At 36.1% G+C, this 6,870-nt stretch overlaps 1 pseudogene; it reads right to left on the minus strand.

The window, feature by feature from the left end:
* Window positions 1-3,593: 3,593 nt before the first annotated feature.
* Window positions 3,594-6,870, minus strand: part of LOC102818226 — an 80,968-nt pseudogene continuing 77,691 nt past the window's right edge.

Genomic DNA, 6,870 nt, shown 5'->3' on the forward strand with positions numbered 1-6,870 from the left:
TTGTGCATAGGGTCGCTGTGAGTCAGTACAACTGCATGGCACCTGATAACAATAGCAATACTCAAGGTTATGTTTTCACTCTCATGGATCAATCTAATTATTTGAGCTTTGACTTGAACAGGTATATGAACAATAGATGATCTCTCCCAGAGTTATCCCTGGCCTTGTTTTGACTGGTGATTTTGAGTTTCTTCATCATCTCTTCCTATAGATATAGTCATTTTGGTTCTTGTGTATTACATATGGCGAGGAGTACATTAAGAATTTCCTTTTATGCTGTTGAAAAAGTTATTTGCAATGAATCATTCATTGATTTTGCAAAATTCTATCATGCAGTCTGTAGTATCATTTCTATCACCAAGTTCATATTTTCCAACTACTGATCCTTCCTCATTTTTCAACTTTTGCATTCCAATCACCAATAATTATCAATATATCCTGACTGCATATTTGATCAATTTCAGACTGAGAAGATGGTTTTTGTTGTTAGATGCCCTAGAGTTGGTTCTAACTCACAACAACACTATGCACAAAATATGAAACATTCCTTGTTTCTGTGCCATCCTTATGGCAGTTCTTACACTTGAGCCCATTGCTACAGACACTGTGTCAATCCATCTTTTGAGGGCTCTTACTCTTTTTGGCTGACCCTCCACTTTACTAAGCATGATGTCGTTTTTCAGGGACTGGTCCCTCTTTACAACATGTCTGAAGTATGAGAGACAAAGTCCAACATACAGGCTTCTAAGGAGCATTTTGGCTGTATTTCTCCCAACACAGATTTGTTTATACCTATGGCATTCTACAGTACTTTCAAAAAAGTATTTGATCATCATCAGTAAGTATGTTAATTTCGCTTCACTCTCAGTACGCAAGATTGTATTATCTACATATGTCTAATGAGTCTATCTCCAGTCTTGATGCCATGTTCTTCATAAAATCCAGTTTCTCAGATTATTTACTAAGCCTACAGATTGAATAAGTATGGTGAAAGAATACAACCCTGGAACACACCTTTTCCTAATTTTAAACCATCCAGTGTCCTTATTCTAACAATTGCCTCTTGTCTGTGTACTTGAATACCTCTTCTTCCCAAAGTTATCCATAATTTGTCATGATCCACACAATTGAAAGCTTTTGTATAGTCAATAATGTGCAGGTAAGCATATTTCTGGTCTTTTCTGATTTCAGCCAACATCCATCTGACATTTAAACCTTCATGAACTTAGTGTGAATTTCCGGAAGTTCACTGTTGCAATCAGTTTTTAATTATCTTCAGAATATTTTACTTGCATGTAATATTAATGATGTTGTTCCATGATTTCCTCATTCCAGTGGGTCACCTCTCTTTGGAATGGGCACAAATCTGGATCTCTTCCAATCAGTTGGCCAGATAGTTGTCTTCCAAATTTCTTGGCATAGATGAATGAGCTCTTCCAGTGTTTCATCAATTTGTTGAAATATTTTAATTTGTATGCCATCAATTATTTGTTGACAAAGTACCGTGTTGTTAATACTTTCAGTGCATCTTGGACTTCTTCCTTCAGTACCATCAGTTTTTGAAATGGTTAAACATTTACCATTACTTTTTGGTACAGAGACTGTGTTTTGTTCTCTTCCATCTTATTTTGATGCTTTCTACATCAGTCAATATTTTGTCCATAGAATTATTCAATAACTCAAGTAAAGGCTTGAATGTTCATTTCAGTTCTTTCAGCTTGAGATATGCTGAATGTGTTCTTCCCTTTTGATTTTCTAACTCCAGGCACATTTCCCATTAACACTTTTTCTTCTTGAGCTGCAGTTTGAAACTTTCTGTTCAACACTTTTGTTTAATCATTTCTTCCATTTGTTTTAGCATTTCTATGCTGGACAGTAAGTTTCAGAATCTCTTCTGACATCCACTTTGGTCTTTGCTGTCTTTTTAGTGACCTTTTACTTTCTTCCTATATGTTCTTGATGTCATCATAAAGCTCTTCTGGTCTTTTTTTCATTACTGTTTAATGCAACAAATCTGTTCTTGAGATAGTCTCTAATTTCAGGTGGGATAAATTCAAGATCATAATTTAAAGTTTTCTTCAACTTCAGTCTGAACTTTCATATGAGTGTGTGCCACAATCTGCCCTAGCTTTGTTTTGTGTGATGATATTGAGCTTTTCCACCATCAAATCCACAGATGTAGTTAATTTGATTCCTGTGTGTTCTATCTGGGAAGGTCTGTTTGTATAATTGCAGCTGTTTATTCTCATTTTGAGCTTTTATATTGTTTAAAAAGGTATTCACAGTGAATTAGTCATTGGAATTGCAAAATTATATCATGTGATATCCAGCATCATTTTTATCAGCAAGGCCATATTTTGTAATTAATGATCCTTCCTCTTGGTTTCCATCTTCACATTCCAAATTACCAGCAATTATCAATACTTCTTGATTAGATGTTTTATCAATTTCAGACTGCAGAAGTTGGTAGACATTTTACTGGCTTTAATACTTGATGTGTAAATTTGATGACTAGTGATATTAACTGGTCTTCCTTTTAGACATCTAGAATGGTAACCTATTGCAAACAGCATTGTACTCCAAGATAGATGTTGAAATATCTGTTTCACCATGAATGCCGTGCCATTCCTCTTCAATTTGTCGTTCCCAGTGTAGTAAACCATAAGACTGTCCAACTCAAAACTGCAAATACTTGTCCTTTTCACCTTTCCCAATCCTAAAATAATGGTTTTATGTGTTCCTTTTCATTTTGGATGATTTCCAGTTTTTCTAGATTCATGCTGCATATGTTCCACATTCTGATTATTCATGGATGTTTGCAGTAGTTTCTTCTCATTTTGAGCAGAGCAAGTGCAGGTCCTAAAAGCTTTGTTCAATTTATATTATTGAAGCCAACTCTGTTTGAGTAGGCAACTTTTCTGCCATCATATTTTAAGTGCCTTTCAATCTCAGAGGCTCCTCTCCCCACACTATTACTGACAATGCTCTGCTACTCATCATAAGATTTTCAGTGGCTAACCATTCAGTTGCTTGCATTACCTTCTTCCCAATCTCTCTCTCCTGAAAGCTCCTCTGAATCATGTTCACCATCAGTGACCTTATTCATATTTAAAATACTGATTGCATAGCTCCCATCATCACAGTCAAACACAAGCCACCACAATACAACAAACTGACATACTCAAGGTAAATGTTAGAATTACTTATGTCCTCCCTATGGCTATGCAAGTAGGATCTCAGGATTATTTTGAAGCTAGATTCACTTAATCTTGCAACCATTACATAAGTGTCAGAAAATCATTGTCTTTGTTTAAGTTCCTAATGTTTTTTTTTAAGAGATAAAGTGATTTATTCTAACACACTATTGATTATGTCTCTTTTCAATGATGCACATTTGTTTTCTACTTGAAGAGTTGAACTATGCTATAAAGGAATACTAAATAAACTCTTACATCAAGAAACGTCACTCAATACATTAAAAACATGTTTAAGTACTGTGCACTTTTAGCTGCATTTTATGAAAATTCATAACTATTTCTAAGACTCAGTCTTTTTCTTGATATGAGTCCACTTCATAAATAAGAAACCACCATTTATTTTGCTGATTTAAGGTTTTCATCCAACAGTTCAGCCTAGACCTCTTCATCTGTTGACTGAAGCAGTCTTTGAATTAGCTGATCCAGAACATTCTCACCACATAAAAAGCCCTTAATATCACAAACATCATATGCTATCCTGTGGTCAGTGACTCTATCCTAGGTGAAATTATATGTCCGTATTCTTTCTGACTGGGCTCTTGTTCCCACCTGTAGTTTCCTAGCACTTCATTGTTGACACTTGTCTTTCTCAACAATCTTCTGGTAGACTTTAACTCTCAACACACGCATGGCTCTTTCTTTGATTTTATCTGGGATTATTCTTGTTGACATTCGACTACTATCCCTGTGGGGATATGGACAAGTCTGACAGCACTGTCCGTCATGTTGACATGCTGTCCTCCTGCTCCTTTGGCTCAAAAAGTTCAAATCCTTAGGTGTCCACTTTCACATCTCCCTTGTCTGGCTGAGGAAGGACAATAACTGACATTGTTCCTGTGTGAATATGCTGCATCCTTGAAGACAGGCCAACCTCAGGAATTCACTGAACACGGTGAATCCCACCTTCATACTTCAAGTGCTTGTAGACATTTTCCACAAGAAATTCAGGTAGCTGCATGATGTAGCCCACCATAATCAGCTGGTATATACTTCAGAAGTTCAAATTCCCAGTGCTTATAGCATTTCCTGGATAAATTGTTGGCAAATATAACCTCCAATAGTTCTTCCAAATGTACCTCTAAAATCACATCATTTTTTGTCATATTTCTCCTTTGGCACTAAACTCTGGAAAATTTCATTATATAACATGTTGTTTTTCTTTTTTTATCAATAGTTTGCCTTTCTTCTAGTGCAAGATCTTGTAATTGCTTTTCATCTTGCTTATTTAGACTTTTACACAAGGATTCTAATTCTTCAATTGCTTGGTTGGCCTCCTGGATTTCTTGATAAATGGCTGTTAGAGGTACCAGTTTGGCATGCCTTTGACTTAAAGACCATAGATCACCTTCATTCACAAAAACATGCTGCAAACACTGATGAAGTTTTTGGCACTCCTTGTTGAGGTCCTCCATATATTTTTGTAGTAATTTATGGCTCCACAGAACCCTGGTGTTTCAATAACAATAGCTCCTGGACCAATTCTTATTTAGTAGAAAACATAAAGAGTAATTATTCTTTTGCCTGAAAATCCACATTCTTGTTTCAAAATGTATCTGCCTAAATTGTTGAAAATCAAGGTAGATGTGACACCGATGGTAACCATTAAGAGAAGGATGTCTAAAGAGCCAACACACAGCATCTAAGAAAACAAAGAAAGGATGTTAGATTTTCTTATTGAAATGGAACCTTCTGTGACTCTACATTTCAGCCCGATAGACCCCAGTTCTATGTGTTTTATTATAAAAATTCTTGTGTTGTCTTCTCCTTTAATTGCTTGGTTCACAATCCTCGGGATCTTGTGATTCTCAATTTACTAATAACTTTGTCTTGCAATAAAAGTTCTTTTAACTTTCACAAGGCCCGGCTGTTTTGCTCTTTTACACAAGTAGAGATGCAAAGGAGAGTTGTTGGAGTGACTCAACTCATAGGAAGCTGAAGAACTCAGGGTCCAGTACCAATAAAGGTTTCTTTGCTTGTCACTGTCCTTGACATTCTTGGGAGTGACCTCACATGAGTTCCTGCTCAAATCCAAACTTTGTATACAGTTCTCTAAGCTTTATTGAGGACTATAGTCTCTGTCAGTTTTGTCTGTATCTATTTTCTCTTCAATGGGTCCTGGTGCATGATTTTATCTAATCCAAAGTCTACTGCCATCTAGTTGACTGTAACCTTTAGAGGGTTTCCAAGACTGTAAATCTTTTGAAAGCATACAAATTCATCCTTCTCCCATGATACGACTGATGGGTTTGAAACCCTGACCTTTTGGTTAGTAGCCCAGTGCCTCACCCACAGCACCAGCAGGGCTGCTAAAATTGTGTCTAGATAGAGATAATTCTACTCCACAAATCCTCAGTTGCTATGAAGATAATTCTATTTTTTTAAAAAAACTCTACATCACTATAACCTTCAAAATCCAGGTAGGGCTCTATCAGTGAAAGTCATTAGGACGGCTACTAGTACACATCATGAGCATTAAGGTCTCCCATGACAGGATATAGTGTTCACGAGACAGACAAAAACACTAGGCTATCTGCGACCCATAAGCAAACACTTTCACAACAAAAGTACACATTGATTGAAACAAAAAACTGTACAAATCCCACAGTGTTTCTTTCTTGGATTTTATAACTCAGAAAAAAACAAAAGTAGTGCTCCACACTGATTTTTGCCTCTGAGGCAGTGAAGAATATTGCTTCATGTTCATTTTCAGTTCACATTTGTCTTTTCTTTCTTCAATAAGCAAGGGCAGTTCTAAGAATGGAGAGATCCTATCTGAGATTCATACTCATTATATGAATAAGCATTTATGACCCAATAGTGTATTCATTTGTATGTTGTTATAATAGCATTACTAAAAGCTATAATATAAATAGCTGTTTTGGGTATCATTTAACCTTGCTAAGGTAACTCTCTGTGCAATAAATTAAAACAGCACTGCTCCTAAATTTAAAAGTTTCTAAGGGATATGAGAAAAACAAAATATCTTTTCTGCAGGTTATAGAATCCAAAAAAAAACTAAAAAACAAGAAGATACAATGTTGAAATCCTATTCCTATTCCATTTCTTCCTTTAAAATCCATCCTTATATGAACACTGAAAATGCTTTACAATTAGAGAAACTTACAAAAATAATTTAGAATTTTAGTGAACACTTTGAGAAAATGAATTTCTATCTGCTCTTTTTTCTTCCTATTTTAGGAAAATTATTTCCCATTTGTGTCACCATTTCTTTCCCCCAGGGAACTTTTGTTTAATCCTCCAGTTTTGTCAAAGGATTTCATCTCCTTTCATCTACATTTTTTTTTTTAATGTAAAACATTTAAATTATGTGATAGTTTACATGGGAGAACATTAGTTTTACATTCATCCTATCGTACATGGTTTCATTCCCATGGTTACAATCCCCTCCATGCATCATCAAACAACCAAAGGGTATATCCTGCAAGCCTGCCCCGTGGTTGTCAGCAAACAACCCTCTTCCTTTCTGGGTCTAAAGTCCCCAGCTGCTCCATCTCTCCATGTCATTGTCTCTGCCTCCATCTCTGGCGTCACTGCATCTCTGGGTAGGGTTCCTCTCTCTGCTCTTCTCCCTTGATGGTTCCAGGGAACTCCA

The sequence above is a fragment of the Chrysochloris asiatica genome, unplaced genomic scaffold (genome assembly GCF_000296735.1).
Source record: "Chrysochloris asiatica unplaced genomic scaffold, ChrAsi1.0 scaffold00325, whole genome shotgun sequence".
NCBI lineage: Eukaryota > Metazoa > Chordata > Mammalia > Afrosoricida > Chrysochloridae > Chrysochloris > Chrysochloris asiatica.